At 41.8% G+C, this 23,510-nt stretch overlaps 1 long non-coding RNA gene and 1 pseudogene across 4 annotated transcripts in view; both read right to left on the reverse strand.

The window, feature by feature from the left end:
- Positions 1–10,624: 10,624 nt before the first annotated feature.
- On the reverse strand, positions 10,625–10,743 carry LOC118604664 (annotated as a pseudogene).
- A 6,466-nt stretch (positions 10,744–17,209) lies between these two features.
- Positions 17,210–23,510, reverse strand: part of LOC107511713 — a 36,596-nt gene continuing 30,295 nt past the window's right edge. For all 4 annotated transcript variants that reach the window (XR_001597131.2, XR_001597127.2, XR_001597130.2 and 1 more), the window contains one exon: positions 17,210–18,799. This is a non-coding gene — a long non-coding RNA (uncharacterized LOC107511713). The remainder of the gene's footprint in view (positions 18,800–23,510) is intronic.

Consider the following 23,510-nt stretch of genomic DNA (forward strand, 5'->3'; position numbering starts at 1 on the left):
GTTACTGGTAACATTAATTTAAATTCTTTTTTTTCTAATTATCGATGGTAAGAATGAAATAGCACCTATTGCCTTTCTCTTATGTAAGCCATAATATTTAGTACATTATTACTTACTTTTTCCTTTCAACCATTCCCAGCTTTGGTTTATTTAATATGAAATTTTTAACTTAAATTATTATTACTAATAATATGTACCTTCTTTTTCAATAATTACTCTGATATTTACATTAAGTTTTATAACCACATTAGCAATCATTATTTAGATTTACTTAAATTTAAATGATTTCATAGTTTAATGTCCATACACTTTTTCTGTGTTTTCCCATTCTTAAATTATTTGTTTTGTTTCATCCGTCAACTGAATTTCTTCAGTTTATTTTTTCAGGCAGGACATGTAGATAGTTGACTTTCTGAGGTCTAGATTATCTGATAATTTTTTTTGCGTGTGAACATTAACTTGGCTGAATGTAGAATTATTGGTTCATAAACATTTCCCCTAAAAATTATGTAGATGTTATTCAACTACTTCTTTTGTTTCATGTAATAGAGGAGAAATCGAAAGCCACACTGATATGTACTTATTTGTAGTAATTTCCCTAGATGTTTATATGTTTGTTTGTTTTTTTACTCTTGAAATTAAAAAAAAAATTATTATTGGTCTATGTAATATATTGCTACATGCAATAAATTTTGCCCGACATTTAATAACGCTTTCCCATCTCTTGTCTGTAGTAACTTCAGGTCACATGTTTGGTGGCAGGGTGGGAAATAATGGATTTCAAGGTCTGAAAGTCCTGAGCTATTTGAGTCACTATGCAACTGAAAGTGAGATGTGACGAAAGGAGCTCAGCCTGCGGCATCCACTCTGCAATGACCAGCCGCATGACCTTGGAAGTGTCACCTGATTCCTCTCCAAGCCGTGGTTTCCTCATCTGTAAATGCGGATAAAAACAGCTTGCAGATTTGCTGTATAGAATTGTGAATCGGACGTGGTTCCATAGTGTAGCGGTTAGCATGCCTGCTTTACATGCAGAAGGTTCACACCCCAGTGGAGCCACGGTCCATGGTCTATGGCCATGCCACCCTGAACAAGCCCAGTGTCTGACCTCGGAAGCTAAGCAGGGTCTGACCTGGTTAGTACTTGGATGGAGACCACCTAGAAAGACCAAGTGCTGTAGGCATAAAAAATTATTAATAAAAGAATTGTAAAGAATCGGCGAGGCAATAAGCAGGCCCCCCATAAATCATATCTGCTATTCTGCAATATGTGAAGAGTAGTCATTCCTCCCCTAGGCCAAGCTATAAAACTCTGGTTCAAGAAAATGTCAAATTCTGTCTTGGGACTCAGCTCTTATTGCTAACTGGAAAGGGTCTTGAAAAGGTAGCTCCATCCTGGAAGGGCAGAAATATTCTAGGGGAGCAGAGTGTTGGCCAAGGGGGAGAATGAACGTTAACAGCTCAAATCCAGTTACAGAAGCATGAACTCTAGCTTTGGGAAGAGGAGAGGGAAAAGAGATGCTGTCTTTCTCTCGGTCTCTGATGTAGGCCTCTTGGCTTTGTCTCGGGTGGTCCTGGTGTCCTGGTTCCTTTCATCGTGGCTCAGAACTGGGGCCATGGTGTTAGCAGAGCCCATTAGATCACCGAGCCTCACCACATAAATGGTGGTCCCCTGGCCAGCAGCTTTGGGCATCACCAAGGAGCTTGTCAAAAAATGCAGAATCTCAGGTCCCACCCTGGAGTCGCTGAACCAGAATTTTCATTTTAACAAGTTCCTCAAGGGGTACATGTGCGCATCGACATTTGAGGAGTTCTAGTCTAGACCATATGTTGGTCAGAACTACTTTTAGGTGGCTTCTTTGTCACTAATCAGTGAATTGTATATTCATGCTGTTTAAAAATAGAAATGAAAGCACAGCAAAGGGCCCTAGAAAAAAGTAAGGCATATGGAATTTTTAAATGTAGAATAAAGTCTAGTGGTTTCCCATGCAGTCAATTCTATGGGAGCCAGGGAAGGGCCTGCTTCCCCTCTCTGAGGACAACTTAACCTGCTTCTCTGCCCTTGGCCCCTAGCTGGCAAGGTTCGTTCTTCTCAGAACATGTTCTCAGCCTCTCTCTGCTTGACCACAATAATGGGAACACAACTGCTGAGAGCCACAATCACGCCATCTGTGGCTTTTATGGCTCCCCCTCCCCCGCACCTAATTCTGGGGGATCACACTGTGACTGTAGCCTTGGTCAAAAAACAGAAACTGGCACCTGCTGCTTCTGTAGGTGTTCTGTGGCCCCAGCCTTGACCTCCCTCTGGGTCCCAGGTCCTCCCTCACCAATTCTGCACACATACTCTGTGAATGTATATCCTTAGATCTGGCCACCAGCCCCTGGCCAGAGCTGCAGCCAGAGCTGAAGTAGATACTGGGTAGTGACTCCAAGAATTTACCTTGGTTTCTAGGACTCTAGAGTTCTCGAGGATGCTCTGAGCTCTGTGGCCTCCAAGCTTGTGAGGTACAAGCTCTTCCCCAGACCCAAGCTATCCTTCCAGCTTGAATTCCCAGAGGCCAACTAGACTGTGGCTGGAGTGAGCGGCCCAACTCCATTCTGGAGGTTTCTGCAGTCCTCACATGGCTTTATCAGCTATGTTCAGGAAACGTGGGTGTCTTGACTACCATTGTATCTGGAGTGCCCTCAGGATTTCTGGCACATAACAGACATTTGCTATGTATTTGAACCTAAATCACAATGCAACAAAGAGCCCGCATGATGTTAGGCTGGAATAGTGCAATCTTAATTGAGTGAGGAATAAACCTAATACCTAAATCGCTGGCCATAGCCTTGCAGGAGAGTGGCATAATTCTTTTCTGCTATAGACTCTTGCTCCCTTCTTGCATCCGTGAGGTTGAAAATATCCTCATGGGTTTGATGGGCCTTTTGGTGGAGGGAGGCAAGGTCCCCCGGGCACACACAGTCTGCCGGGGACAATAAGCTTAGAAAGCACTGGGGCAAAATAAGGTGGGTGGAATGTGAAGGTTTCCTGGTAGCCCAGGGCGAGTGACCTGGGGGTGGGAGAAATGAGAGAGAAGCTGGGAGTGATAAGACCAGTTCTGGGGAACAAAGGAGGACCCGGCAAGGGAGGAGGAGACCAAGGGTCTGGAGACAGAAGTCAGGCTGAGGTCAGGACGGTGCAATATCCCGTCGGAACTCTACCCCATCGCTTCTCGGCCCGCTGGAAAGTCAGCCAAGTGCCGCAGTCTTGTGATAGGGTGTTCTGTGGAAAGGGAGCTGCGTTCCACGTTTGGGTGGCTGAGAGAGAGAGAGGCAGGGAGAAGAGAAGGGTCCAGGAAGGCAAGCTTCTGGGGAAGGAAAGTCTAAATAAGTTTCCCTGAGTCATGGCCTGGTAAGTAGGATGGAAGGCTCCACCAGGAACCCACAGAAGCCTTGGAGTGGATGTGAGATGGTTCCTGAATGTGGGGTGGGGCCATGAGCATCCTAATGAAAGGAAGGAGGGATCCCAAAGGCTAGAAGATTTAGAGACACCTAGTTGCTGTTACATGGGTTACATAATGGATGGAGCTGCCTCTGGCTCTTGGGAGAGTAAATCTTTAGTCTGTGGAAGCTATGAGCACATGACTGAGTTTTAGTCCCAATGTTATAAAACCTCCCTGGAGATTCCTGGACAAAAGTGAAAACTGTCACTATGAAATGACAAATGAACTGTAATAACCAGGGTTGGGTGACCTCCACGAGTCACCCGGCCTGCTTCCCATGATAACAAAGCCCTCCCTCGCCATAAGAGGCAAATGTCCAGATTATTCCACAGGCTTTCTGGTCTGGAAGCCTCTCTTCCCCAACCCCCAGAGAGAAGCCACATTCTCAAAGAAACCCACCTGAGTTGGGCTCTGCGGATCTACAGAAAAATAGGAATATTCACAGTGGCACAGTGAGGAAAAAGAAACGATTTTAGCATTTGGAGAGAATCATTTCTGAAAAAATTTATATATATAAAAAACCAGATGGTTCTTTGTTTCCAATAACTGCCTATAAATTCTCTATTTTTCTGTTCTGTGGAATTGAAATTGATTGAAATTGACATTTTTTTACCATGAGTCAGTTGACAAGGAAATTGAGAAAACAAAGCATGGGTGCCAGGTTTTTTTCCCTTTATTTCTTTCCAAACAAGTCTAGAAACTCAGATAAGCTTTAGAAAAAGAGAGATGAGAGGAGAGGAGAGAAGTCAATTGCCTGTTTGTAGAAGCTACCAGCAGTTGCCTTTCTTAAGCTGCTATGCAGATGGTAGACACACACTTTATCCAGCTGCTGCACATCTGGAATTGTGGTGTTGCCCCTCCAGTGCTCCATGCAAAATAGCAAAAATCACCTTTGGTTTTCTGACCCATGTGGTTTCATAGCCTTTTCCAGACTTAAGCTGTGGAAAATTGCTGCTCTTGGCTTGAAAGTCACAGTTTAGCAAGCGGTGTGTTTCAGGGGAACTGGTGGGCCCGAAGATTAATTTGTGTTTGCTGTCCCCTGGGGCTCCCAATCAGCCACTTGGCTCCCGGAGCCACCGATCTGAGTGTCGCAATGCACACCAAGGGCGAGGAAGAATGTGGCACAAATGTCGCCGGTGAGAATGGCCTTGCTGTCTGAATGTCGTCTGGTCTGTGCATTTACCCCCACGTCACCCTCACGTACACAGAAATGGTGGTGGGGGATGCTCTTGGCTTCCCATGACCACAAAATGCCTCTGGTCTTGGAGACCTGGGGGTGGTGGCACTTTGGTGTGGCTGTGTCCCCCTTCTTCTCCTGGCCACATAACCCACCTGAGATGTCACATGCCGAGTCGATTAATCAGTACGAAAAAGAGGCTTCAGTGACCGTAGGGAATCCACTAGTTGACTAATTGAGCTTGACTCATTTCCTCAAACACAATATACATATAAGAGAAAGGTCACTGGGCTCCAAATGTAGCCAATTGGCTTAGTAAAGAGTCCCTTTTCCACCCCTAAGTAGAAATGAGTCCCACAGGATGTTGAATTTTCCATATATGACTTTTATAAATAGATGAAATTTGGGGTGGAGGTAGTGAAGATAGTGCATAGATTTAAATTAAGTAATTATATATTGTCTGTCTTTGTCCCAAGGTACAATCCTAAGGTCCATGGCATTTTGCTGATCATTAAAGTACTTTGGGGAATAATGTTTTCTTCATGCAAAGTGGTAACTGAAAAATGAGAAAAGCAAATGGAATTCCAGCCCCCAGCTTTGCACGATGCTCAGTTGGTGCATTAGGATAGGTTCCAGCCCCACACCCCCCAGCAAAGCTTGCCTGAGTTCCCCTTCTGTGATTTCCTACAGAATGGAATGTTTGATGACTCTAAAAATTAACAATAATTATAATAATAATAGCCTCCTTAGGTATTCTTTCCATTTTTTTCAACTCTCCTACAAGGCCCTGGAGGACAGATTTGTGCCCTCCATCAAGTTCATAGCCCTCCTCATATAGAAGGTCTTAAAGTAATTTAATAATGCGGAAAGAGTCATATATGTGTGGATACACGGTCCATCCCAAGGGAGGACAAGTGCCTTGCAGTAGGAGAGGACGAGGACAGCAGCTCAACTCTCAGAAAACACCTGCTGATGTCTTCTTGGGGTCGTGGCTACAAGTGGCTGTGACAGAGAAGGAGGTAAATGGGATTGTGCTGGGCACCTGGCCATCTTCATTGTGAACTGTGGGCGTGGATACAGGGAGTGGAGAAAACCTGAGAAACCGCAGGAATTGGGGGTCTAAAAGTATAACCTAGCTACAGGTTGTGGAGAGACAAAGGCTGGTACGCGCAAGTCAGCTGTTCTATATTCAGGAAAATTGCAGAAATTTGGAGAGCCCGTTGTTAAGTCATTGGTAACTCGAAATGGGCTGTGGTGAGAGTATTTACACCACAGAAATCAGAAAACATTACAAATCGGGCTCCTCCCACACCGCCTCATCCCAGAGAGCTGGTTTACCAGAACACGCCTGCTAGCATCTGAGCATCTGTGGACAGGCAAGAGTAATTTTTGAGCAAAAGCTTCAAGCCGACTGTGACCTTAACTGGCCTTCTTGCACAAAGCGCCATCCTCTGCCAACGTCGGTCTATGCGTGGTCCCAGGAGCAACTGTTGGACACTACCTGTAGCTGAGAATCTTTGGTCCCTGTGGCTCCTGTCAGCTGCATCTTCCCACCTGACAACACTTAGAGCCACAGCTTTTCTTACAAAGAACTACGACATGCACACATATATAATATGCATTTTGAATTTGTACATTCCTTTTATTGTGGACTCTCAGAGCACCGCATATGAATTAGATTAACCATTGTTCCCAAAAGTGGTCTCCCAATGTGGAAGAAGCAGAATCAGGAATAACCGCAGATGGCCTGTATCTCTGTGCGTGTATGACACTTTCATCTGGGATTGTGGCCACCTTTTATTTGTTCTTCTCTATCCATAATGTTTCCCTGGTTGACCTTATCTAGCCCCTTCACATTAAATACTGGTGTACACTGAAGGCACCCAAACCCAGCTATGCTTTCTCTCCTGAGCTCCAGGCTCAAAGCCAACTTCCTCCTCAACATCTCCACGAGGATGTCCAGGATGTGTCCCGAACCTTTGAAAGGGTGACGTTGGCTTACATCACTCCTCTGCTTCCAATGGTTTCTCATCTCCACCTTAGGAGAACATGCTACCCCATCTGGCTGGAAAGTTCCTTCACCACCTGTCCTCATGGCTTCTTCCCTCACCTCCTCCGAGTCTTTATCAAAGGTCTCTTGTTAAAGAGGACTTCTTCGACCATCTTATTTTAAATTACAACCTCCCTTCGCACGCCCTACTCCTTCCATGACCCCCTACTTCCTGTCACCTCTTAACATTCGTATCTTACTGAGCTTTCTGTTTATTGTTTTTCCCCCTCCCACTGGAATGTAAGCTCCCTGAAGTCAAGGGTTTTAGTTTATTCACTGTTTTATCTCTAAGACTTGGCATAGTACGAAGCACATGGTAGGGGCTCAGTAAATACTTGTTGAATGAATAAATGAAAATTTTGGTTTCTGTCCTCAAACCTGCTCCTCTCCTAGTCTTCCTCTTTGTAAATGGGCATACCATTTCACTCAGTAGCTCAGGATAAAACCCTGAGTTAACCTCACCTTCTATGTCCATCACAATGGCAAGTGCCAATAGCTCTACTATCCAAATATATCTTGAAACTGACCACTTGCCACCACTTCTCTGCAACCACCATGGTTCAAGCCACTGTCATCCCAACTGGGCAACTGCAATCACTTCCTCCTTGTCTTCCTGCTTCCAGGCTCACCCCTCCTCACGCCCATCCCTTCACACTCACATTACTGGAGTGTCAAACAGAACCCATGATTCCTCTGCTGAAAACCTTCCAAAGGTTTCTCACCAACTTAAAATAAAACCTCTGCTACCTGACCTGGCCACTACTGACTCGTCCATACTCACCTCTGATACTCTCCAAATTGTTCTCTTACCTTCAACAGTATTAAGTGACCCCTCTGTGACAGGGCTGTTTAAGGTGTTTGGGATACATGATGGAACAAAACGCAAAAATATTTATGTTCTTGTAAAGCTTCGGTTTCTACTGATGGGAAACAAACAGCAAGCAATAAACATGATGGGACTTAATAATATGGTATATAAGAAAGTGACGACTGCTATGGAAAATAAAGAAAAATTAGAGAGGAATTGGAAGTGTAGGGTCTGGACCAGCAAGAGCAGGCTATAGTATTAGTAGGTCTGTAGTGAGGAGGCAAAATGTCAACAAAGATGAGGGAGGCGAACCCCCCTGCTTATCTTATTGTTCCTGGAACGGGCTGGGGTGGGCTCGTATTGTGTCAATTAGGCTAAGCCGGAACGCCATTTCTTAGAATTCCCCTCCACACATAGTTCCAGATTAGCATGCTGCACAATGTGCATGAGATTTGGAAGCAGAAATGAAGCTAGAGTCTCTCTCTCTCTCTCTTTTTTTTTTTTTTTTTTGCTAAGAAGGTCGGTGCAGGACTTCAGGTGCTATTGCAGCTCACCTGCGTTGATGCTTACCTGCTGGCTCATTCCGTTGGCCAGCAGCTGAGCCAAAGCTCTTTTAGTTCCCACGGGATGTCTTTCAGCAACTCCAGCCCCTGGCCAGGTGCACACTTAGCCCCATGACAAAGGTCACCAAGGTTGGAGGCCTGAAGGTGTCAAGAGGCCAATCGGGTTCTAGATCATCCTCGCAGCTGTCAGCTTGTCCTTTCTTCTCTCGATTCACATCCATCTCGGATGGAGCTCGAGATGCAGAAACAGTGGCTTCGTGTTGACTAATTAGCTATTTTTTTTATGGACTGCATTACTCTCTAAAGTTATATTTTTTTATTTAGTTGATTACTTGTTTACCAGGGCCTATCTTCTTCTTCATTGCTCTATTTCCAGTGCCTAGAAAAGGAATTGGGTGTGGTAGAAATTAAAAAAAAAAAAAAAAATGATCGAACAAATATATTCAATGTCTTTTATTTTTGGTGTCTATGAATAGATTTCTACATATCAAAGTAAGCTAAAATGCTTTCAACTATATGTATTTCGAATGCAAATCTTACAAGGGCTTAATGGGAAAATGCCAGCATTTATTCATAAAGTCTATAAATGAAAATACAAAGCATTTTATTGATTACATTAGTTGAAAGGACTTTTGTCATAATTTTTAAAACCATAACCAAACCAAAAACAAACACTTTATTGTATCATACTAGTCATTTCACCAAAAAAGTCCCCTGTTTTTTTTAGAGCTAAATATTGAAATAGTTATAAGACAATATTCTTTGTTAGTAAATTACACTCAACCCTAAAGGGTTTGAGTTAAAGTTGATATTTGGTATTTGCAAGAAATTGAGCTAACAGTTTTTTTCTAGCAATAAAATACAGAATTAGAAGATTTTTAAAATTATCCTAAAATAAGGCAATCTTTTAAAACAAATGTCTATATTTTACATTTTAACCATTTCTAACCAAAGATACTTCTGAATCAAACTTCTTTTGCCAATTCTGCACTGAAATAGTGGTCCTAATTTTTGCCAGGTAATCCATTTTAATTATCATTAATTATTCCTTCTAGGAATTAGAGTGATGTGTGCACATCTTTCCTTTTTTTCCTTTATAAGTCTTTACTCTTAGCATCCCACCTGGCCGTAGATTTTCTGCATCAGCAGCCCCACGTAAAAGAACTCAGCACTTTTTCACCATGGCCAGTTCTGGCATAACTTCATTTCCCTCCTAAACATATTTGCTTCTACATCCATGCATTGAACCAATAGGTATTGATGATCTCCTGTGTTCCACAGGCTATTTTCTTTTCAAGGTCATTGTCTTGGAAGAGTTCCTTCCTGTTTCTGATCCATAAAACGTTACCCCATTGACCTGAAGCAGCCAGCGAAGCCCTTCCTTGTTTCCCGAACAGTCTCCCTGAGACCATTCGGGGTGTAACGTTTCCTGCTGCTATTCCTACAATTCTCTGCCACTGATTTCTATTTGTCCTCGGTGAAGTGCTCTTCCTTCCCATTTTTGTTCCTGCCCTTTTAAAGTCTGAGAACATCAGAGGATTTCCTGGGCAGCCTCTGGTTTTACTAGTTCCCCTCCCTTTTCTTCTGCGGCAGGATCACTTGGAATTGCATATGCAGAGTGACATTTCTGAGCGTCCCAATCCTCTTGAGAAAACATTCGATGGAAAGTCTCTGACGGAGACATCTGGCCTATCTGTCCTCTGATCTTTGGGAAATGTGCTTCCCTAAAGTCTACATTGTATGTTTTAACTGTAAAACTTTCTCCATCCTATGTTAACATGAGCTCAAAGTGGATTTTGGATCCAGGCAGGCATGGGTTTGAATTCTGGCTCTACCACTTATTGGCAATATCACCTCACTAAGTCATCGAATGTGGTATCTAAGTTTTCTAATCTGTACAAAAGAGGGCTACTCTAAAGACTGTATTTTCCAAAGATGGCCACACCAATAAATATATATGTGTGCTTCATCCCATACACTCTTGTTAGAGTGTGATGTTGATACCCCCCACCCCCTCTGAGCAGGCATAAGAATGCTATGCAACTTCTGAGACTAAGTCACACAAGGCAAAACCCTTGCTGTCTGGCTCTCTCTCAGGACCTGTGTTTTTGGAATAGAACTGCCAGACTTAGCAAGTAAAAATACAGAACACCCACTTCAATTTGAATTTAAGAAAAATAGCGAATAATTTTTTAGTGTAAGAATGTCTTAATTGTTCCATGGGACATACTTATTAACTGAAAACTTATTTGTTATTTCTCTGAAATGTAAATTTTAACTGAGTGGTAAAATCTGAGAACCCCACTTTGGAGCCCAGAGCCACCAGGTAAGAAATTTGACTTTCCAGAAGTTACTAGCTCTTTCAGTTCCCCGGTGTTTGAGGGTTCCCAGGCATCTGAAACGCGTGTGAAGAAGCTTTCAGGATCATTTTTGCCCCAGCTACAGTCTGCCAGGCCAGAACCCCTAGGTTAATGCATTCAATCTTCAGAACTGTGAGAGATGAAAATCATAGATGATTATTAGTTTTTTGGGTTTTTTTAAATGCCTCCAGCATCTGGTCTTCCTAGGTGGTCTCCCATCCAAGTACTAACCAGGCCCGACCCTGCTTAGCTTCCAAGATCAGATGAGCTTGGGCACATTCAGGGTAGCATGGCCATGGACTGCTATTGTTTTAAGCCACTAACTTTGGGGTTAATTTGTGACATAGCAATAGATAACTAATACAATTACCTACTTCATAGAATTTTTGCATTATTTAAAGGAAATAGCAGAGTAAGGCACCAGAACAAACACAATCTCCCTTCCTCCCCCAGTCCACACACAAAATCATTCAGATACATGCACGATGCCCCGCAATCTCCTTTCCCTAATGTTACTTTCCTTTCCACAAAACTGATTTCTCTTTATTGGCCGGAACTGGATCCTGAGGGTGTCAGCTGTTTCCCCAAAATGCTTCGTTGAACTCCTGGGAGAGTAAACTGAGAGCAAGGTAAGACTTGTTAGACACTCTGTTTCGGCCGTGAGACCCTCTTGCATAATGTGGTGAGCTGAAGTACGCTCACTGCTCACTCACACAGCCCAGTGCCAATTCTGTGCTCATCTTTGGGAATCTTTTTAAAAATCTACCTATAATACCATCCCACAAAAACCACTTCAGTTCTTTTCTCCTTTTATCTCTACACAAAGACTCTGCTGTGCTTCCGACCCCGCATTGATGAGCTTCCACAAAGATGTTCAGAGATTACTATTTGTGGGTTTGTTTGTTTCCATGTTTCTGCTCCTATTGTGTGCTGATGCCATCATTTCATGGTTGTTACAATTCCCGACAATTCGGTCCCTCCAGTGACCCACAGACTGCTACCTATCCCATCCTGCTTCAGTCAGGTAGGTCAGTGATGCAGTCATACCTATTTCCTCTTTTCATGTATGCTGAGACCTGCTGATCATCACTCCAAGTGGAATCTTAGTAGGCTGAATACTAGCTCCCCGCCAAAGCAAAGATGTCCACATCCTAATCCTTGGAATCCTTGAATGTGTTATCTGACATGTTACCTTACAAAGAGACTTTGTAGTGTAACTAAGTTACAGATATTGAGATGGGGAGATTATACTGAATTATGCAAGTGAGCCCAAAGCCATCACAAGTATCTTTGGAGGCAGGAGAGCCAGAGAGAGATGGAGATGTGTTGATGGAGCAGAGGTCAGCATAATGCGAGGCCACGAGCCCAGGAATGTGGGAAGCCTCTAGAAGCTGGCAAGGTAGGGAAATGGATTCTCCTCTGGAGCCTCCAGAAGGAATGCTGCTCTGCTGACACCTTGATTCTAGCCCACCGAGACTCATTTTGGACTTCTGACCTCCAGAACCCTAAGATAATAAACTTGCGCTTTTTTAAGCCACTAATTTGTGGTAATTTTTTGCAGCAATAGGAAACTAATACACACATTCATGAGTCTTATGAAGTTACCTGTAAGGGAAGGGAAACTTTCTAGCTTTGTTCAACCAGAAAGATCATTTACATGTGATAAGTGTGTTTGTTTATAATTATGAACTCATTTCCTTTCCTAAAGAATTTGAGATAGCACATTAAGAAATTGACTATTATTATTTGACCTAAATGAACTATAGTTGTAGAGAAAAAAGGTGTCACGACTTAAGTGTGAGGATAGAGTAGATTTAGAAAGAGGAAGAGAAACAGACAGAATTCAACCCCACGGTGTCTGCACTCCTGGATTTCTGGCATTCAGGATTATAGTTAGAAAGACCCGAGACACTCATCTGCGAGAGAGGCTGCTAGCTTTCACCAAACCCATTTTCTCTTTTTCTTGGGCACTAGCTAGACACCATTTCCCAAACCATCCTGCAGTTGGGTGTGGCCTGTGACTGAGATCTATGTTCTTTACCCTATATCGGCTTGATGCAGATGATCATGACAACCTTGGAAGCTATATGTTGGATATACCACAAAATGAAAGGAGCATGAATCCCTGAATCACTTCTTGGAGGAGAATTACCAATCAATCAGGAACATCTGTTTTGGACTTTATGTCAGTGAGAAATTAGCTTTTATTGTGTTAAGCTATTATATATTTTGGAGTTGTTTATAATAGCAGTTAACATTACTTTAAGGTAACACACAATGCAAATCCCAAATATTTGGGGTAAATACAGCCTATTTTGCAGACAGGCACACCATGAGTTCAATGCCACCTGTAAGAAGCTGATTGGGGTTTATGTTTCACTATGAATGTAGCAGGTTTTATAAACACACCTTGAAGAATGGTTCTTTGCAGATTTTCCTGGCTCAGACCAATTAAACCCACTGCTGATGCAACAAACCCTTCTCCTAATGCATTATATAACTTGTATTAACAAAAACAGCACGGTTTCAGTATTTTCACTGTGGTCTAAATCTGAATGAGGAAGTCAACTTAATTCCCTTTGACTCTGTCAAAACAGGCCTCTGGACAGAACCATCCAAACGTTCTTTAGTTTCCAAGAGAAATACCACTTCAAGAGTGTATACTTGTCTCTGAACTTAAGATTAGGTGACCAACCATCCTGGTTTGCCCAAGACTGAGAGAATTTCTAAGATACAGGATTTTCAGTTTTAAAACTGGGACAGTCCCAGGCAAATTGGGAAAAGCTGATCACACTACGAGGTCCTATCCTGCTGGAAGGGAGTCTACATTTATGTCTAGAAATCCAGAAGAGAAAAAAGAAGAGAGACTTTTTGCCGTCTTCTACCAGGAAGGGCATACTTTTGATTTAGGAAACGAGGTATTCTTTTAAGGCACCACTGACTGGGGAAATCCCAGAGTCTCTGATTCATCCAGTGGCCTTGCCCATGCCCTCGCAAAAGCCAGTGCCAGTGCCAAAGTTAGAATGGTGGCGAATATGTCTTCGACTTCTCCTGTGTTCTCTCTTGCACAGCAGGGCAGGCAGCTAACACTCAGTGCTGCCAGAACAGTCCTGGAGTAAGATGACAACATGACAGAGGGAAGGTAGGTGCCGATGGCTGCCAGGAGGGACTCGGTGACAGGAGACAACAGCTGGGATGGGAAACAGAGGGGGCAAGCCTAGCGTCACGAGGTGCGCCCATCTGCTCTTCTGTCCTGGCGTGGCCTCGTCACCTCGCTAACTTCCAAACACTTGTCATTAGATCAGCCCACAGGGTGGTTCCTGGAATGTTTGGCTATAAACTCATCTGTGTGGTCCCCACCTGACAGTGCCGCCTGAGTCATACCTTTGAGCTTTCCCTGGGACGTTGCTACTCGTCTGTGTCACCAGCTTACAGGAGTGGACGAAGCCAACCGTTAATCTAATGAAAATCAGGTCAGGCCACCGGAGGGAAGGTGGCGTTGCCCTACTCTCGTCTTATGCCACTGTCGCCATTTTGGTTATGTCCCATGCCCACGATATTCTTATGTGCCACAGACTTTTCTTTCTATTACCTCACTTTTTAAACTCAAATAATTCCGTTTTAAAAGGAAATTGCATATCGCCAACATAAATGGAAAACCAGTAACACTTGATAGAACTATAAGAATCATGAAAAAAAAAATTAAGTACAACGAAGGCAAAGTAGTGTCATTCAACTCCTGCTTGATGTGATTACAGATGGAAAGCTCCAAGTCTGAGGCCTGTTTTCTCTTGAGTAAAAAGGGACATGGACGGGAGTTGAGGTGCTAGAGATGTGCTCGCACCACATTGAGGCTTTCTCCTTAGTCGACTGAAAGAGAATTGGGAAAGAGGCCCAACCCTGAGACTCATTGTTATTTAACACTGTTTTACACCATCAAAAATTATCTCGCAATTATTGGGTAATTCGATTTCATGTAAAATGAATAATCGCTAATAGTCCTCTACACGGCCTGATATTGCAATTCCTTCTCCTTGGTAAATGTATTTTTCCACTAAATGAGATACTATTTCCAAACATTTTCCTCTCTATACTCTCCATAACGTGGCTTTCAACTGCTAATTTAATCCATATATAGTTTAAAAAATAAAAGCAATTAACCAAATCTCTCTCTCTCTCTCTCTCTCTCTCTCTCTCTCTCTCTGCCTCATTCATCCTCATTAGTGAAAAAGTACACTCATATCTCTAATCTTAAAGGAAACCTCCCTTTACCTCTCCATTTACCTCCCCACCACCAGCTACCTTCCCATTCCTCTGCTCCTCCTCACATCCAAACTTCCCAAAGGAATTGTCCACACACCCACTGGATTTGCCTCCCTTTCACTCCTTAACCTACCATAATCCAACTCTTAGTCTTACCTTCCTGTCATTCCACTTAAATTGCCCTCGTCAAGACCTCTAGCTTCTTATTCCCTTTCTTTCTGTCAAAGCGTTCTTCTTTCTTGGCTTCTGTGACAGCCACGTTCTTGGCTTCTCTTCTGCTCTATGTCTGCCTCCTCTAAATCTCCTTAGCAAGAGCTTCTTCCTCCATCCAACTTCTCAGCGTCTGCCAGGGCTTGGCTCTGAGCCCTCGCTTCTCTTTCCTCCACATTCTCTCCCAAGGGGACCTTAGTATTCCCACAGCTGTATCATCCTTAGGCTGCAAATGCCAGAAACCATCTCTCCAGGCTGAGTCATACCTTTGAGCTCCCTGTGGCATGCACAGAGGCTCATTTGCCATCCTCGTTTGGATGTCTTACAAGCATCCGAGACTTCTTAGATCCAAAACGAACTTGTGATTTTACCTCTTTCCTAGTCTTCCTCATTTTAGTGAAGGGCACGCCCATCCACCCATTGGCCTGAACCAGAAACCTGGGAGTAATGCTTGATTCTCTCTCTCTCTCCCTCTTTCATCTCTCCCAGTTCCACTCCTAAGCCTTTCCCCAAAATACATCCCTAATTAATCCTTTTCTCTCCATCTGCACTGTCACCTCCCTAATCCAAATCACCATCATCTCTTTTCTGGATTGTCACAAAGGCCTTATATTTTCAATACTCCAGAAGTATCTTCTTTAAACACATCACTTTTTCCTTGAAAGTCTTCTGTGGCTTCCTACTGAACACAGAATAAAACCCAAACTCCTTACTATCAAACTTGCATATCCACTTCTGCCCACCTCTCCCATCCCATCTTGATCTCTCTTTTACTACCTTAACCCGCCCCCCCATCGGCTTTTAATAAATAAATGGCTTTGACTAAATGAATGAAATAAACGAATGAATGAATAAAATGCCAAGATTTACAGGAAAGTAAACCTTGTCGCAAAGTTTTCAGATAAAAAGTTTTAAGAAGAATTAAAGGCTTTCACAAGAAGAAATACATTTAAAAATAAGAATATAACACTAGAATTAATGAAAAGTATTTGTTTAAAATTTCCCCAAAGGTACTTGGATAACATACATACCCATTCCTAAAAACTATCAAACTCCTTGTTTGAAAAAGTGTTCACACCGACCTATGTAAGGGGAGAACTTACACCCATTTTTAACTTAATTGGTTCACACACACGCACAAACTGAGAACACTGTCAATATTTCTAGGAAGGGAAAATGAGAGGGATCTATGCTCGTAAAGAGAAATCTCTTTCTCATAGTAAGTTAGAAGAGAACCACATACTGCATCTTTTAGACCCAGGTGTGGTGATTAGTTGGTCTAAGATCTTATTTCAGGCCAACACAAACTTGCTATGACTTTTTGACAAGCAGCTCAACATCTCAGTGTGTCTATCTAACTTTGTTTTCCCTGCTCTCAGCGTTGCTATTACAATAAGCAAGATAATTTCCAAGACATCACAATATGTTATTTTGAAGAGAAGTGTCACATGCATAAATCCAAATCAATAGGGAAAACTCTGGTACTAAGCAATGAGAGACTTGTATGTCCTAGGAGTATCTGAATCAATTGCCTTAATTGGGTGAACTGTAGTTATAATTAGGAGTCTAAGAGCTATCTGCTTGACTTATATATAGATGTATGCTGGATCAAATATTCAAAAAAATTTAATGCCATAATTATAAGCTACTGTTATTCAAAAGGGTAAACTACCATATGACCTAGCCATTCTACTCTTAGGTATATAGCAAGAGAATTAAAAACACATCTCCACACAAAGATTTGGATCCAAATGTCCATAGCAGCATTATTCATAATAGTCAAAAAGTGGAAACTTACATATCCATTAGCTTATGAACAGATAACTAAAATGTGGTATGTTCACATAATGAAATATGGTTTGGCATAAAAAGGAATAAAACACTGGTACATGCGACAACATGGATGAATCTTGAAAACATTATGCCAAGTGTAAAAAGCCAGATACAAAGGACCACATATTGTATTGTTTGTATTTATATAAAATGTCCAGAAAAGGCAAATCTGTAGAAAGTAGACTAGTAGTTGCCTAAGGTGGAGGTGATGGGGCTAGTGGGAGATTAAGGGATGACAGCTAAGGAATAGCTTCTTTTTGGGGTGATGAAATGTTCTATAATTGATTGTGGTGATGGTCGTACAACTCTGTAAATATACTAAAAGCCACCGAATTGTACATTTTAAATGGGCAAACTGGATGATATGTGAGTTATATCTTACTAAAGTTAAAACAAATAATCATATGCTACTTTCCCTAAATTATTTCTTCTTCCCATTTTTTAGAGAATTCAGCCTGTTAAATTAAAATCAATAAATCAATACTATTTTTGTTAAATGCCACTATCAATATTAATATATTTTTAATGACATGAAAATCAATTAACAAAAATTGGCTAAACAGTTGATGTTTATAATCTAGTGGATTCCATTCCTAAGACTTCTATTTATGTGTTCCTTTGTAATTATCTACCTTGGGCAGCCTCTAGGATGGACTTCTAACATTAGTCAAGGATTTTGCCATTTCAAGGCTAATGTTTTCTATGCCTTTAGGAGTTTCCCTGACTTTTTCTTCCAGAAGACAGAACGCCACCTGTTAGAGGATTTTCATGACCTCTCCCCACTAGGTACTCTTTTCTTTTGTTTTTAAATATTTAGATTTATTACCCACTTATGGATAAAATGTCACTTCAATTAAAAATTATATTCTTAAAATGGAGGTGTTCCATCACAGTAGTGGATGGTCTTGATCTTGTACTTGTTTCTTGTCATACACTCAGCTGCAGCTAAGCTCTCTGGTATGGTCTGAACTTGACCTTGAGACAATGACTGCCCGAACATGTTGTTAGTTTAATGTCATGCTAGAGCTGTGACCAACAATAGCTATTATTGTGTCCAAACAGTCTCAGTATTCAACAATGTCAAACAAGACTCTCAAGGGTGTGTTGTGCTAGTGAAACTGAATTTGATGACATTCACTGCTCTTCTAGCAAGTGTTCTAGATTTCTTTTTATTTTGAGGTTTTACTCTTCTATCTAATTGACTCCGTAGGAGTATTTTACATTTCAATCTTATAAAGTTTCCATTTTCAAAATAGATATTTATTTTAATGGCCTGGTTGTTTCCATTTGGACTAAGGAAAGTAATTTTCAAAGTCTTCAAAGAATTGGTACTTTTGCCTAGATATGGTGGCTTTTGGACAGAATGCCAAAGAATTCCCATTATTATTTTTAAAACAAACAAACAAACAAACAAAACCAAAATATTGCCCCGGAGTCATGATAGGCATGTATTTCACTTCATGGTTTTAGATTTTGATCACTTTGAGTTAAATTATTGTCGTACAATCCCACATTGAGCCATGTAGTACAAAAGACACACAAATCATACCAAATATTTTAAATATTCCAAAAGAGAAGATGTTTAGGCCAATGACAGGGCTCATATTTATGAACACAAATGTAATAACTTTCACAGAATCTTAAGTACTGCAATTATCAAGAAAATGGCAATAATGAGTGGTATGAAAGACCACCTGTATTAAATTTCTTTCTTGATTTCCATCAGGAAGTATGTCACCAGGAAGTATGTCACTAGTTTTTGTTTTGTGTGTAGTTTAACTATTCCATACAATAGCAAGTTGAGAATGTATTTTATTGGGGAAGAAGAGTAATCTATTCCTTTCCGCAAAACTCAAACCAAGATGAATTCAAAGTTGCTCAAAATAACCGTTCTGTAAACTATAAACAAGCACTGGAATTCCAAGAATGAATCACTCTTCTTTTTGAATAAGCAATCAGAAATTCGGAAGCGTTGGTGAATGGCGGTTGCTGTGGAGTAGAAGGTGGATCTGCATGTCTTTGGATGTGGTGCAGCAGATGGAGAGTGACAACTGCAGAAGAAAAAGTGGAAATGCGACAGTGAGTGATTATACTCAGACACGAATCCTACCAAAAAAAAAAAAAAAAAAGCAGGTAGTTGTGCTTCCACCTCCAATCTTTGACAAATAAAACAAATACAACAAATGATGCACCAAGGCGAGGTGTTTAGGAGTAGAGGGTTTGAAACTGCCACTCGGCAATGGTTTCCCCACCCCCATCTTTAATTCCCCCCACCCCTCAGTTTCACCTCTGACCTACGGATGTTGCCGTCTCCCTTTAAGGACTGGATCTCTGAAGGCGGCGCGTCTGCTCGCACAAGCTCACAGCATGCACCCGGGGCCTGGCACCCGCAGCACACTTGGGGGCCTGGAGCACCCGAGGTATGGTCCGTGGCTCCACCCGGGGTACGAACCCAGAACCTTCTACATGTAAAGCAGATGTACTAACCACTACACTATGGAGCCGCCCAGCAATGTTCTTAATGCATGTGACAGCTGAAGATCCAAGCCAAGGTCAAGGGCCAAGGGTCAAGGGCCTCTGGGCCTTTAAAACGCTGTCTCAGCTCTGCTGTGCTAGACGTCTCTGATCCAAAACTAGCCCACCTCACTTTCTTTAACAAAAATTTAATAACTTTTATTTTCCTGATGATAAAAACAACATATTAAGCCTTATAGGAAAAAAACAAAGAGTATAAAGAAAAAATCAAATTACCTATAGTTTTTTTGCTCTGAAATCATCAGTTAACATTTTAGTGTTTTTCCTTAAATAAGTTTTCTATACAGATATGGCCATTGCAAAACTGGAACCATGATGAATACCCAGTTTTGTATTCTGCTTTTCCATTATATTGTGAGCATTTCCGCATACCATTAAATATTCTTAGAAACAGGATTTTTAATGGCTGCATAATAGTCTATCATATAGATATACCATAATTAATTTACCTATATCCTTACTTTAGACATTTAGATGGCTTTCAACTTTTCGTCGGAAATCTGTGATGAATATTCTTCCTATTTTTAACAATCTGGGGGCGGGGAATCTTTGTGCTCTGTATTGAGCACAAGGGGAAGAATTGCTGACAATGTCAGAATAAAACGCAGCACCACATAATGAGGAAGACGTTTCGAAAGGGTGTGTTCGTTGGAGCATCAGGCTCACGTGCTCCAGGGGAGCAGCTCCGGTGATAAGCACATCGGCATTCATTTCCTCACCATTTTAGGACTCGATAGCAAATGATCTCAAAAAACACTTTGGTTGTGACGCATTTCAGTCAACAGTTGGCTCCTTCTTATCAGGTTGCCAAGCCTCACCTACAAACAGCAGCACTGATCTTCCTGACGAGGACGCATCAGGTGGCATTTGCCAGATGTTTAGTGACCATGACAAAATGATGGAGGGGAAGAAGTTGGCCTCCCACTGCTTTATATTTGTTTTTATTGCAGCAAAACATATCTAACATGAAATTTAACATTTTAATCATTTTTCAGTTTACGGTTAACTGACAGTACGAACGTTCACAATGTTATGCAACCATTACCACTATTCTTTTCTAGAAGATTTTTATCCTCCCAAACAGAAACTCTGTGCCCATTAAATAAAAATGTTCCATTCCTTCTACCCCACAATCCCTGGCAACCACTATTCTACTCTGTCTCTATAAATTTGCCTTATTCTAGGCACTTCATGTTAGCAGAATCAGATAATACTTGTCCTTTTGTGTCTACCTTTTTAAACTAGGCATGATGTTCTATAGCACATCCATGCTGTAGCATGCATCAGAATGTCATTCCTTTCTAAGGCTGAATAATATCCCACTGAATGGTAGACCACATTTTGTTTATTCGTTCATGTGTTAATGGACATTTGGGTTGTTTCTACCTTTTGACTATTCTGAATAATGCTGCTATGAACATTGATGTGCAAGTATTTGAGACCCTGCCTTAAATTCTTTTGGGTATATACCCAAGATTAGAATTGCTACATCATATTATAATTCTATGTTTAATTTATTGAGGAATCAGCAAACTATTTTCCACAGCGCTGTATTAATTTAAATTCCCACCAGTAACACATAAGTGCTCCCATTTCTCCACATCTTCAACACTTTGAATTTTCCTTTTTTTAAAATAACAGGCATCCTAATGGGTGTGAAATCATACTTCATTGTGGTTTTGATTTGCATCTCCCCGATGACCATTGACATTGAGCATCTTTTCATATATTTATTGGCCATTCGTATTTCTTCTTTGGAGAAATGTCAGTTGAAGTCCTTTGCCCTTTTTTGAATTGGGTGACTGCAGGAGTCTGCTTTGGATGGGACGGACAGACATCCAGCATCAGTGTGCTTTCCACACTGTGTGGGACAGATATTGATTCCCAAAAAGCACAATTAAAAAGGGAGTTATTATGAGGCAAAGAGGGCCTCTCCTGGGATGCTGGTACAGGAAGTTCAATGGGCCTCCAAGGATCTAGAAAGGCACCGTGACACTACCCTGTCCCCGCCGCTCTCTCTGGCTCAGATCGGTCCTATCTCTGCCTCTCCTTGCACGTCTCCTTCTGCTCCCCACCCCCAGCCTAAGTGACTGGCTTCCCATGATACATGCCCAAGCCTCATCTTCACATGACCTTAGGGCTCCAGGGGCCCCCCGCAGATGACAGCTTCTCTGTCCCCTCATTCAGCATTTGTCCTCTGAGGTCTGGAGCCCCTGTGGCCCAATCGGCTGTGGCTAGAGGGCCAGTCACATAAAGTAAACACTGCCAAATCTACCCTTACCTTCGACTGGGGTTTATGGATGGTGAGCAACTTCAAAGAAGGGCATCTAGGGGGTGAGCACTGATGCCCATGGTTAGCACCCAGAGGAAACTTTCAAAGCTTTTCGGCCATCTACTACCACAGTATTTATTATGCTCATTTGTCAAACACCCAAGAGTATTTTACACTCGATATTATTTGCCTTCAGCTTGATGCACTTGTCTTTCAGGGGAGCACAGCTGTAGTGTTCAAAAGGCGCCATTCAGTGCTGGTGTGGTAGTGGCATGCCCAATGCTGGGAACAATTAATAAGCTTGTGACTGCACTTTGGTTCCAAAGGCTTAATATTGATCTAAGCAAAGCAAACTTGCTTGATTCAGAATATTTTTATATGAATGTGCTGTCAGCTGGTCTCCCTGGTGTTACATGCGAGCTATATTCTCTCTCCATCTTTTCATCTGGTTCAGAAAAAAAAAAATGGCAATCATATTACTTTTATATGAGTCAGGATGTGTGGAAGATGAACAGTGCAGTGTGTAAGGGTAATCTAAAGAGACAGCCTAGGTGGGACCCCAGTACCTTTGTGAAACATGAGATTTTAATAATTATTTACACATTCTTGCCAACCTGCAGCTCTTAAGAGATGATGCCTTGTAATTAAGAGAAGAAACTGTCACAGACGAATTTGTCTGAAATGTAAACCAAGGGTCATGAATGTTCACCTCAGTCCCTCCATTTTTCAGATGAGGCATCTGTTTAATGTGATGGGGCATCAGATTAGTCCCTCTGAAAGAGAGATGGAAAAGTACCTGGGTACCAGTAGTCTGCACCCAAAGGAAAGGACAGTCCTGTCTTTCTTTGTTGGATGATGACCGATCTTACCCAATTCCCATTAGATGGTGCCTTAGGAGGGAAACCTTGTGATGAACAATATGGGGGAGGTAGACAGCCAGATGGTGAGAGAAACTCAAAACAACACCCCTTGGCAGGTGTACTTGGAGGCCTTGTTTCCCCCAGGATGGGGGAAGTGAGGCAGGCTGGTACATTGTACTCGGTTCATTACCGTGCCTTTAAAATAAGTGTAATAGACTTCATGTATTAAAGCAGTTTCAGGTTTACAGAAAAATTGAGCAACAGTACAGAGAATACTCGTGTAACCCTTCTCTCCGCACATGCAGTGTCTCCTGTCATTAATATCCTGCAGCCGTGTGGTGCTTGTGTTATAAATAACGAACCATGATTAATACAACATTAATGGAAGTCCATAGATCACATTCGGATTTACTTTTTGTGATTTACGTTCTGTGGGTTTCAACAAATGCATCATGTCATGCGTCCGCCATTACCATGCAGAATAATTTCATTGCCTTAAAAATCCCCCACGCTTCCTCTTTTCATCGCCACCTCCGCCTTGAACCGCTGGCAACCACTGATATTTTTACCGTCTCTACAGTTTTGCCATGGTGTCTTTTTTAAATGAAAACATCTGGAACCATAGGGAACCTTGGTCAGGATGGGATTAGGAGAGCGATGTCTTGGGTTTACTGAGCACATCCTCGCTTTGTGCCAGGTAGTCTCTCAAGCACTTGACAAACATTAGCTCATCTAATTCCCATAATAACATGCAATCTGCTATTATTCTATTTTAAGGACGAGGCATTCAGGTTTAGAGAATTGGGTAAGCTATTTAGGTAACACAGCTAGGAAGGGGTGGACCTGGTCCCAGAACCCAGACAGACTGTAGAGATTGCACTTAACCTCTGCACTACCCCCATTTTTAAAATTAGCATCATGACCACTTTTCCTCTTGAACTAAATGAAAAGATATGGAGATGTTATGGCTTACTATTATCACCATAGATTTGTTTCATTGGTTTTAATATTTTTGAGTTTACTTAGAAGATAACATGTACATGGGAGAAATAACCACATTTATTTTTGTTTTAAAATAAAATTACTGAGCAAATA

Source organism: Rousettus aegyptiacus, unplaced genomic scaffold, assembly GCF_014176215.1.
Source record: "Rousettus aegyptiacus isolate mRouAeg1 unplaced genomic scaffold, mRouAeg1.p scaffold_m13_p_6, whole genome shotgun sequence".
Lineage (NCBI taxonomy): Eukaryota > Metazoa > Chordata > Mammalia > Chiroptera > Pteropodidae > Rousettus > Rousettus aegyptiacus.